This window comes from Anopheles arabiensis, assembly GCF_016920715.1.
Source record: "Anopheles arabiensis isolate DONGOLA chromosome X unlocalized genomic scaffold, AaraD3 X_pericentromeric_contig0006, whole genome shotgun sequence".
Taxonomy (NCBI): Eukaryota; Metazoa; Arthropoda; class Insecta; order Diptera; family Culicidae; genus Anopheles; species Anopheles arabiensis.
In genome coordinates this window covers 90001-102500 of record NW_024412084.1, presented here as the reverse complement: position 1 = coordinate 102500, position 12500 = coordinate 90001, and positions in this window count along the sequence as shown.

Sequence of the window (12500 nt, the reverse complement as noted above, 5' to 3'; positions counted from 1 at the left end):
AAAATAAATTGCACGAGCTAATGATACTTGTACCATGCACAGTACACCGTACCAAAATATACCCCTGAAAGTGTGCAATTTGGTGCTACCCTAGGGAATATGTATGGGAAGCCTAGCTACGTGTGTCGCACGTTCCAAGTTGCATGGACGTCGAACAGAGGCATGCAAAAGCACCTATCTAGGGAATTACTCTACGTTCTAGTAGCAAGTGCGATTTTCCGGTCCAGCACGGCAGTACGCCTGCACGCATACACTCCATGTACCAGAAATGTACCAACCTAGGCGTTGCTCAGTAGCTTTAGCGGCACATAGAAAAAGTATTCGAGTTCAGATTTTTGGGACTTAGCGTATTTTTAAAACTAATAACGAAAATTAAATTTTAAATCGGTAAACGGCTAGGAGTTGCTCAGTAGCTTTTGGCGGCACATAGAAAAAGTATTCGAGTTCAGATTTTTGGGACTTAGCGTATTTTTAAAACTAATAACGAAAATTAAATTATAAATCGGTAAACGGCTAGGAGTTGCTCAGTAGCTTTTGCGCAACGTGGCAAAAGTATTCGAGTTCAGATTTCTTGGACGTAGCGTATTTTTCAATCATAATAAACCGAATCAAACATAACAATGATGAAACTTACACCATGTCCCAAGGTTGTGCACAAAACGTAACGATAAAGTGCTGGCGAAGTTAGAGGTGCACCAAAATTGTGTACCGATCAGGGAAAGTACTCTACGTTCCTATGATTTGGGTGAAAAGTGTTGATTAACTGCTGGTAAGAATAGACAGTTGCTTATCATACACATCGCAAACGAACACCCCTTAGTGAGCATTAGCAAAAGTCAATGGCACAAAGCAATTGCAATACAAACTGATCAAGTACATTAAAGAACGCTAAGTACCAGGACTTCTTTCCAAGAATGGTGTCCGCGACGGGAGGGCAAGCGTCCTTCCCAGGTTTTCCTAGTAAACCTTGTATGGTAAACATACCCAAGCGTGTCTGTAAGCACGCAACGAAAGTCACGAACGGGCACATACCTAGGGAATGTACTCTACGTACTTGGACTTTTGTCCAAGAATGGTGTCCGCGACGGTCGGGCACTGCGACGCAATAACCAAATCCTAGGATTGTAACTTTAGTGTGCACAAACATAAACATTAACGCGTTCGCTCGGGCTGCGCCGTCCGTGTTGAACACAAATGTGGGTGATTATATGCGTGGAGGGACAAAAACATACGAGGAGGAGACAGTTTTCTGCACGATGTGCACAGAGCTCATTTCGTCGTCCCGGGCGAATGGAAAAACACAAACATCGCGAGTATCGTTCTAGGTTTCTGTCTATAAAAGGGCAGGCCAAAAGGTGACCGGTTGAGATAAGCATTTTAAGCATACAAACACTTTATTGGAACTTTTGATACAAAAACAAGGTACGTACATGTAGGTTGTACCAACATGGACATCTATGAACGCGTACGCTCGGGCTGCGCCCTCCGTCTTGTACTTTCCCTGATCGGTACACAGTTTTGGTGCACTGCTATTCCGACCGGCAACTTGTACCAACATATACATCCATGAACGCGTAAGTAGTGTACTTTCCCTGATCGGTACACACTGTTGGTGCACGGCATAAGAAAAGAGCTAAAATGGTCAAACTCAATCCATTTCAACAATAGATAGTCGATAGTAGCTGTGCCGATGAAGTAGGGCACGATGCAAGTTAATGTTGTTTAATGAATAACATGTCCGCCATACATTTCAGTACAAAATTGCTCGGTCAGACCTACAAAGTGCTATATCTCGAATACGAGGCGTCGGACTGGGGGTTGTAGAGCAATTTAAGTTCGTCTAATGATTCTACATCCGATTCTGGATAGCGGTTTTTGACCACTTTTCAATATTTTGTGACACCCCGAACCTAGGGGCAGCTCCTAGCTTTTTCAAAAATGTGCACCGAACGGGCCGGAGAGCTCGTGTGGCTCAAAACATGTTTTTCGCTAAAACACCTCAAAACGTGTAAGAACGCACCCTAGCTCTTGTTTTTCAAAAGTTATGGCCATTTAAAGTCGAGGGTTTTTGCTTCAAAATAGCAATTTTACCCGTCCCTATGGCCATGCTTTAAATTTTCACGAAAATGCCAGGTCAGACCTAGGGCGGGCCATATCTTGAATACTAAACGTCGCAGACATTGGTCGTAGAACAATTTTAAGTTCGTCTAATGATTCTACATCCGATTCTGGATAGCGGTTTTTGACCACTTTTCAATATTTTGTGACACCCCGAACCTAGGGGCAGCTCCTAGCTTTTTTCAAAATGTGCAGCGAACGGGCCGGAGAGCTCGTGTGGCTCAAAACATGTTTTTCGCTAAAACACCTCAAAACGTGTAAGGAACGCAACCTAGCTCTTGTTTTTCAAAAGTTATGGCCATTTAAAGTCACGTGGTTTTTGCTTCAAAATAGCTATTTTACCCGTCCCTATGGCCATGCTTTAAATTTTCACGAAAATGCAAGGTCAGACCTAGGGCGGGCCATATCTTGAATACTAAACGTCGCAGACATTGGTCGTAGAACAATTTTAAGTTCGTCTAATGATTCTACATCCGATTCTGGATAGCGGTTTTTGACCACTTTTCAATATTTTGTGACACCCCGAACCTAGGGGCAGCTCCTAGCTTTTTCAAAAATGTGCACCGAACGGGCCGGAGAGCTCGTGTGGCTCAAAACATGTTTTTCGCTAAAACACCTCAAAACGTGTAAGGAACGCACCCTAGATGATGAAAAGTGCAATCAGAATGTCAATCGACAACTTTGTTGGGGGTACCATTTTTACTCTACGGGCCAGTAGCTTAGGCGCGCCAACAGCGCTTTCCTTTCGGGTTCCCATTTTTGCCCTCCTGGGATTATGATCATTTGTTCATTGCCTACTATAGGGAGGGTACCTTGCTACGAGGTCAAACATGAAGATTGCACCAAATCGTAGTTTTTACCTCTATTTAGTCGTAGGAGCATGGTTTGCAGTGGCAGTGGGTCATTAAGCCCCGTTTGGGTCATACGTCCCTCCGCGATAAAAATCGTCGTATGCCTATAGTCCGAACTAATGAAGCAAAAGTGGTGTCTGGTGGGCTCTGCCGATGATTTTAACCTATGATTTTGAGCTTCCACCCTATCAAAACGTTCTGGAGCAGTACATCACGGGTCTACGGACCCAAAGACTTCGTCGTGATGGTTTCTAGTAAAAAGTTGTAACAGCTAAGGGTTTTGAATACGCGTATATTAACCATTGCTTGAAACTAAGCTTCGTTGTTTTAAACTCTGCAAGACCAATCGAACTTCTTAGGGAAACCCGAAGGATTCACGCTAAGCTCGATGAGCTATTATGGGTAGTGGTGCATGATCTGGTGTTCCTTGGATCTAATCCAATGAATAAATTTATGAGGGTATATATGGTGCAGGGCACAAAGCGTGATGAAACCGGGTCTCCCTACCAAATGTGGCATATTTTTTCCCTGAGAGCGAAGCTCAGACCCACGTAGGGGAGAGCGAAGTGGAACTTAAATGTTCTATGCAGCAAATGTTCGCCATGCGGATAAACAAGTTGGAATAGTTCAATGTAGTGTAATGCAAAACGAATCGCAAATAACGATACGGGACCCAGAAGCAATTCTGCGGATCCCTCGGGGAGTGGTGAGTTGATATAAATTAGAGGTGAAAGTCCAAGTTGTTCAAGCTCCGGCTCGGCAGCCGATACGAGGTTCCTGTTGGGCTTTGTACATCGCGCAGAGGCGCCGTTCGGTTCTAGCAATGATTCCCGCCACCATGTTCCATGCGTGCAGAGATCCGTTAGAGCTCGTTCAATGTGTCCCGCCGTGATTACGAAAAAGTCCAACAGTTGACCAAGTTGGGGGTGCGTCAAGTAAACGCGCAGAGATGCCGTTCGGTTTAGAGCAATGTCTCCCGTATCACGTTGGAGTTCTTCCACTAGTGCAGAGAGATCGCTGAACCGTTCAATGTGTCCCGTCGTGGTGTGCTTGTACCGAACACTTAGGATACACCATGCTTTGTTGGTTTGGGATAGGAGTGGTCGCGCAACTGCCTCCACGCCGCAAAGTGCCAGTTCGGATTGAAGGTCAACTTTAGCCGTTCAATGCATCAGTCGGTGGGTGTTCAGATGGCATCACAACTTCCCTAGGTGCTTAAGTTGGTTGGGTTGTAAAACATGTGCACATGCGCAGAGTATCGTGCGTACTAGCAAAGTCTCCCGTCACGGTGGTTATGAATGAGTTCCATTCAGTGCAGAGAGATCGTTAGTGCGTGCAATGTGTACCAGTCGATGTGTCGTACCGGAATACAACCCCGCTTAGAGGCCCGTCGCTCGAAGAGGACAAGCAAGAGTGCGCAGAGTGCCGTACTGGCCTAGCAATGTCTCCAGACAGACGTAGGAACACCCGACGCAGTGCAGAGAGTAGATCCGCTAGCCATGTGCAATGCATCCGACGTTGTCTGCTTGTGCAGTCTATCGAGTGGCGCCAACGACGCTCCGGCGTCACAGAACAAATCTCGGTGGTCACGGGGACTTGCGCCTCGCGTGATCAAGAGTGTAGTTCGTGTTCAAGCAATTGACTCGAATTCTGGTTGATCCTACCAGTGATATACGCTCGTCTCAAAGGTTAAGCCATGCATGTCTAAGTACAAGCTTCCTAGAAAGTGAAACCGCATAAGGCTCAGTATAACAGCTATAATTTACAAGATCCTCATCCAAACAGTTACTTGGATAACTGTGGAAAAGCCAGAGCTAATACATGCATTATGCCGGGACTGTTGGCCTCCGGGTCGGCGGAACTGGTGCACTTATTAGTTAAACCAATCGCCTCCGGGCGCTTTGAGTTGAAATCTGGATAAGGATGCCGATCGTACGGTCGCTTGCGACTGACGACAGATCTTTCAAATGTCTGCCCTATCAACTATTGATGGTAGTGTAGAGGACTACCATGGTTGCGACGGGTAACGGGGAATCAGGGTTCGATTCCGGAGAGGGAGCCTGAGAAATGGCTACCACATCCAAGGAAGGCAGCAGGCGCGTAAATTACCCAATCCCGGCACGGGGAGGTAGTGACGAGAATAACAATATGGACCTCTCTAACGATGGTCCATAATTGGAATGAGTTGAGCATAAATCCTTTTGCAAGGATCAAGTGGAGGGCAAGTCTGGTGCCAGCAGCCGCGGTAATTCCAGCTCCACTAGCGTATATTAAAGTTGTTGCGGTTAAAACGTTCGAAGTTGATACCCCGTCCAGACTCGCGTCCGTCGCGGGCGCCCGGCCTCTCGGTTGGGACCGTCCGTGTACGCGCTCGCGGCTGCGACTCACAATGGTGTACCTGGGCGTTCTACTCCGTGACGGGTCAGGACTTGTCGCCGCGACCTCGTCGGTCAAGGTCTTGTTCGACCCAGCTTCATGGTGCCCGGGAACTCTCGTTTACCTTGAACAAATTAGAGTGCTCAAAGCAGGCTAGTTCAAAGCGTCCGGTCCTCCGGGGCCGGCGTTGGCCGAGAATAATTTTGCATGGAATAATGGAACATGACCTCGGTCTGAGTGGTTTCGTTGGTTTGTAATAGACCAAGAGGTAATGATTAACAGAAGTAGTCGGGGGCATTGGTATTACGGCGCGAGAGGTGAAATTCGTAGACCGTCGTAGGACCCACAGAAGCGAAAGCGTTTGCCAAGGATGCTTTCATTAATCAAGAACGAAAGTTAGAGGATCGAAGGCGATTAGATACCGCCCTAGTTCTAACCGTAAACGATGCCAATTAGCAATTGGGAGACGCTACCTACCTTCGGTGCTCTCAGTAGCTTCCGGGAAACCAAAATCGGGTTCCGGGGAAGTATGGTTGCAAAGTTGAAACTTAAAGGAATTGACGGAAGGGCACCACAAGAAGTGGAGCTTGCGCGCGCGATTCGAGCAGTCACCCAGTACGGTCACGGTGTGTTTTGCTCCGCGGTGAAGATAGAAATTTTGTGCAAAAATTGCCTGGAGGGACCCAAATTGGAGTATAAATCGTTCATAAGAGTGAATTTAAGTGCAACGAACGAAAACCGCATGAAAATCGGTGCAAAAACGCGGAAAAATATGATAAACATTCCCCATACATTTTGTATGGGGAACTATTTTCGCTAAAAAATGTGTTAAATAAGTCTTTTCAACACGGTTTGCGGTGAAATCCATAAATCAGGTGGTGTTTAACAATTTTAGCCGATAAACAGTGTTTGCCGGCGAAAATTCGCGAAAAATAAGGTGCGGAAAATTTGCGTAAGGAATTACAACAACAACAACAACAACAGTATATGTGTGTCGCGAGTGCGTATAACATTCCGGTCCACGAGCGCCGGAAGTGGCCGGAAACGGTAGTGTTCGTGCCCGTGATCGAGTGTATGCAAAAAACCGGACGAAAAACGGACGTAAATCGCCGAAAAACAACGTGGTAAAAAGTGTCAGGGTGCTACCGCCGGAGCACGTGTCTCCGGGAAAAGGAGTTTAATAGAAAATCGCTAATAACTTCGCGAGTTTTGGTCGGATTTGTGTGCGGTTTTCACCGTTGGGTTAGTTTCGATGCGAACAATACGATCCCATAAAAAAAAATAGTGAAAATCGTGAAAAAATTTTTGACAGTTTGTGATGACATCTGAGTGACAAGCAATACCCAGGCGACAAATATTTTATCGGCGAGCAGTTCCCAGGGGACAAAAATTTGAACTTACCGTTACTGCTTGAAAACTGCCCGATTTTTTAAAAAGTGTGCGGAAAATTCTGGGAAGGTGGGTAGTGCCCTCGGGAGCTCGAATCTGCTCGATTCGACCAGATCGTGCAACTCGAAAATTGCTCGAATTTTTCGAATCTGCTCGAAAAATTTGAAAAATTCGGGAAGCTGTGGAGGGTGTAGAGCGACTTGACTAGAGTGAAAAACACGGGAAAATTATTTTCCCCCCCTTCCCCGTCTCCTCCAGGGCCAGAATCACAGCAGCTGGGCGGCGCAGCATCCCTGGGGTCATCTCGACCCCACGGGGTCATATCGATCCCCAGGATTATCTTGACCCACAAGGGAGTTTACCACGAAGATGGAACTCTCAAATCGCAGTTTGAGGCCTCGGCAGCCATCCGTCGATTGCGGCATGGGTGCGGTTCAGAAGAAACCGCAGTGTCAGCCAAAATTGACACTGGACGTACACCCCTGGCTGCACGTTTGAACGAGGAAAATGAGGTTCGTCTGCACCTGATGTTGCAGGCGGAGAAGGCGGAGAAGGCGGAACTGATGAAGACGGTAGCAGGTCTCCAGGCCACTGTTGAGGGATTGCAGAAGCAGCTTGCGGAGTCGCAGCAGGCCAGGCTTTCCGCCGAAGCGGACGCAAAGAAGGAGAGAGATGCATTGCTGGCCGAGATCCGCGATCTAGGGAAGCAATTGCGCCAGGAGCTCTGCTGGCAACGCGGGCAACAGCAGCAAGCACAACCTGGTCCGTCAGTGACAACGGCGGTTACGCTCCCGGCCTACCAGGTGCCAACGGGAGAAGACATCCGGCAAGTGGAGCAGCCCAGCTTCGCTGAGGTCGTCCGCCGCAAATATCGCGGCATGGCTAAGGGGAAACCCCGGCAGCCCCCTCAGCAGCAGCAGCAGCAGGAAAACCAGCAGCAGCATCAACAACAACAACAGCAGCAGCAGCGGCAGCCACAGCGACAGCAGGTCACAGGCTCGCAGCAGCAACAACAGCAGCAGCAGCGCCAGCCACAGCGACAGGCGGTCGCAGGCACGCAGCAGCAGCAACAGCGTCGGCAGCAGCAACAACAGCAGCAGCAACAACACCAGCAGCGGCCTACTGCTGTACAGGCGCAGCGTAGCGAGCAGTTGCACCAGGAGCGACGACGTCCAGCACGCCCTCGGCAGGACCAGCTCATCTTTGAGCCGGCCGAGGGCTGCTCTAAGGCGCTCTTCGAAAAGATCCGCCTGAATCAGCGCCTGGCGGAGGAGAACAAGCACGTGCATCAGGGCTACCGCACGACCCGCGACTTCCTTCGCCTTACACTCAAAAAGGATGCAGATGCCGCTGTGCTGCTGCAGCGCATCCAGGAGAGGTCGGTGATTTGGCCACTGGCCGGATCATCACGGAGATGGCCGAGGTGATGATTACCGGCATCGACATGTTGGCCACAAAGAGGATGTGGAACGTGGCCTGCAGCGGGCGCTGGAACGCACAGTAGTTGCAGCAACCACGTCCTTGTGGGAGCGTCGTGATGGGACGCAGCGTGCCCGTGTCCGACTTCCACGGAGGGACGCTGACCTTCTGGCGGACAAACGTATCCTTGTTGGATACTCGGCGTGCCTGGTGCGCAGCGCGCCAAAACAGCAGCGAAGCGCCGTTCGCTGTTTCCGCTGCTTGGAGCGTGGACACACCACTGCAGACTGCGCCGGCGTGGATCGTTCCGGCCTATGCCTGCGATGCGGAGCCACGGATCATCGCGCGGCATCATGCACCTGCGATCCGAAGTGCATCGTTTGTGGCGGCCCACACCGCATCGCCGCCCCCATGTGCCCAGGCCCGCAACCACAATGTTGAACGTCCTGCAGTTCAACGCCAACCATTGCGAGAACGCCCAGGACCTGGCGTTGCATGTGTTGACCACCGAGGGTCTTGACGTTCTGCTCTTGTCCGAGCCCTATTGCGTACCGCGCAATAACGGCAATTGGGTAACGGACGAGAGTAAGACGGTTGCCATCGTCGTCAACGGCAACCGGCTGCCGATACAGCGTATCAGGCACCGTCAGACCCTCGGTGTGGTTGCGGCCGACGTCGGTGGAATCGCTGTGGTGAGCTGCTATGTGTCGCCGCAGACAGGAGTCCCAGAGTTCCGAAGCACTATGGAAAAGATCGACCTGATCGTCCGCGGGTGCAGCCGGGTTCTCCTGGCCGGCGATTTCAACGCCATGCACCTGGACTGGGAAGCAGCAGGACTTGCCCGAAGGGCTTGAGCTTCTCCAGTTGGCGGACAACCTCGGGCTGGTGCTACTGAACAAGGCAGACTGTCTGCCAACGTTCAAGGGAACCGAGCGGACACAACTCGGTTTCCGCCCAGCCGACCGGACGTTACGTTCGCCAGTAGTGTGATCAGCCGTCTCGACCCGCGCGAGCACAGCGCCCGAGGCTGGCGCGTTCCCGACGTGGTAACGCTCAGTGATCACCGTTACGTCCGGTACGAGGTTGGCGTGAGTCCACCATCATCGAGGGATCGGGCAGCACGGCGTGGACAGCGCCCGGCCCGCGTAAGCAATGCCGGTACGCGCTGGAAGACCAGTCAGTTTGACTCCCAGCTTTTCGGGAAAGCGCTGGCCATGACTGGGTTCGCCCGTCAAGCTAACAGCGTCGAAAGCTTGGTCGAGTCGCTGACCAGCGTCTGCGACGAGACGATGTCGCGGGTCTTCCCAGCGCAGGACCACACAGGTCGGCCAGCTTACTGGTGGACTCCGGCGATCCAGACGATGATCGAAGAACTCTCCAGAAAGGAGCAAATGGCGATGAGGACCATTCCGCCCAACGAACAGCTCCAAACGGAACTCTTAGCTGCCAGAGAGAGCCTTCGGAAGGCTATTCGTTCGAGTAAGAACGAGGCGTTCGACCAGTTCTTGCTGTCGATCAGGAGGATGAAACCGGAAACTTTTTCCGGAAGGTCTTCCACTGGTTCCAGGCGGCCCGCTCAGCCCCGGAACGCGATCCAGCAGAACTGCGGCGAATTGTCGACGCCTTGTTCCCGGTTCATCCGCCGGTAGAGTGGCCTGATCTCCGAGTTGGCAACATGGCGCCGCTCCGATCGATCGGCCTGACCGAGCTGGAGAATATAGCAGCCAGCATGCACCCGCGGAAGGCTCCTGGGCTTGATGGAGTACCGAACGCCGCCCTTACGGTTGCTCTCAGGCAGCAACCGGAGCCCTTCCGCCGGGTGTTTCAGGAGTGCCTGGACACGTCCTGCTTTCCGCAGCCGTGGAAAAAGCAGCGACTGGTGCTCCTGCCAAAGCCAGGCAAGTCACCGGGCGAGCCGTCGTCATTTCGCCCGATTTGCCTGCTTGACAACACAGGCAAGGCTTTGGAGCGGCTGCTGTTGAACCGGCTCAACGAATATATCGAGGATCCAGAGAGTCCGCAACTGTCTGAGCAGCAGTTCGGATTCCGGCGAGGGCGATCGACTCTGCAGGCCATACAGCAAGTCGTAGACGCGGGACGAAGGGCGAAGTCCTTTGGCAGGACGAACAACCGTGACCGGCGCTGCCTCATGGTTGTTGCCCTGACGTCCGTAACGCGTTCAACACGGCTAGCTGGCAGAGCATCGCCGAGGCGCTCCAGGCGAAAGGAGTCCCCGTGCAGTTGTGCCGCATACTGCAGGACTACTTCGCCGACAGGGAGCTCACGTACGACACGGCGGACGGGCCGGTTACCCGCCGAGTATCGGCAGGTGTTCCACAGGGGTCTATATTGGGCCCCACATTGTGGAACATCATGTACGACGGTGTGCTAGCCGTAGAGCTCCCTGAGGGCGCCTCCATCGTGGGATTCGCCGATGATCTTGCGATCCTGGCAGCGGGGACAACACCGGAGCACGCAGCAGCGATTGCGGAGGAAGCGGTGGCAGCGGTCAACAGCTGGATGGTGCGGCACAAACTCTCCTGGCGCCGGAGAAGACGGAGTTGCTGATGGTGTCGAGCAAGCGAAGCGGATACAAAAACATCCCTGTGAACATCTGTGGAGTGGAAGTGCGCTCGAAGCGGTCGATCCGCTACTTGGGGTCATGCTACACGACCACCTGTCGTGGCGCCCACACGTCGAGATGGTCGCGGACAAGGCCCTCCGTGTGGTGCGAGCATTGCGTGGCGTCATGCGCAACCACAGCGGCCCCAAGTGAGCAAGCGGAAGCTGCTCGCCGCAGTGGCCGCGTCCATCATCCGCTACGGCGCACCCGTCTGGGCGGAAGCCGTGGACCTGCAGTGGTGCAGGCGGATTCTGGACCGCGTGCAACGGCCCTTGGCCCAGGGCATCACGAGCGCCTTCCACTCCACGAGCTGCGAGGTAGCGGTGGTTTTAGCCGGAGAACTGCCATACCACCTCCTGGTGAAGGAAGACGCCCGCTGCTACAACCGACTGCAGTTAAGCCCGGACAGCAGTCGAGAGGCGATTCGCCAGGAGGAAAGGGAGTCATCGCTGCAGCTGTGGCAGCAACAGTGGGACAACGAGGCGGCGAATAACACCAGCCGTTACTTACGTTGGGCCCACCGACAAGTGCCAGACGTGCGCCTGTGGACGGGACGGAAGCACGGAGAGGTAGATTTCTACCTCTCGCAGGTATTGAGTGGACACGCCTTCGTCCACGAATTCCTGCACGTGTTCGGGTTCGCTCCGTCCCCGGACTGTCCCAGGTGCGCAGGGTCGGTCGAGTCGGTGGCCCACGTACTCTTGAGGTCCCCGCTTCGCAGATGTTCGGGTGGAGTTACTGCACGGCGTCGACGAGGACAACCTCGGCAGTCGTCTGCTGGAGAGCGCGGAGTCGTGGGACCGCATCCAGCAAGCGGCTCGGCGGATCCTCTCCGTGCTGCAAGAGGACTGGCGGCAGGAGCAGCTTACCTTGGCAGTCGCTGAGGCTGCTCAGCCAGATCCAGCAGCCAGCCCGCCCGAGGACATGGCGGAGGTAGAGCGGAGATTGCTGAGGCGACGAGAGGTGCGCAACCGCAGCGCCCGGCGAATGCGGCAGCGGCGTCGGCAGGAGCGGCTCGGCGAGAACGAGGTCGTTCCGGCATCATGGCACGCAGCGCCAACGACGCAGCGGCAAATGACGCAGTGGAGCCGACAGGGGAGGTCGAGGAGGAGGAGGCCAGCCGTCCAGCGCCAACAATCCCCCGCGCAGCCGGGGATTGCCTCCCACGTACGTTGGAGATGCGGCGACTTCGTCGGAACCACGTGCAACAACTGTACCGGAGAAGGCGTCGGGACGGAGAGCTGGGAGACGTTCCGCAGGGTCGCCAGCGACGCGGAAGAGCCCCATCTTCGGCGGCGGAGATTGAGCAGCGTCGCATCAACAGGCGGAATAGGGAGAGGCAACGGCGGCTGGAGCAACGGCAAGCGGAGGTAGAGGCTCAGTCTCCGTGGGACGAGCTGCCAAGTTCCCAGCTTGCTGAAAGAAGAGCTGGCCTCACGGAGGACGAGCGAGCTGCCGTCACTTCGGCGAACGTCTTCGCGCGCTGATATAGCTCGGTCTTGATACGGAGTAACCTGCGTGGATTGGGACAAAGACTACGGCTTACGGAACACGTTTAATGAACAAATGCGGGAAACAAATCCTTTAACGAAAGGAATGTTGTTGTTGAACTAATTACGAATAAAATAAAACGAAAGGCCCAAATGGGCGGAATTCCCGGCGGGGAGTCCGTTAGTGGTAACCCCCGCCGGAAGGAGCGGGTTTTCTGGGTTAAAATTTAGATA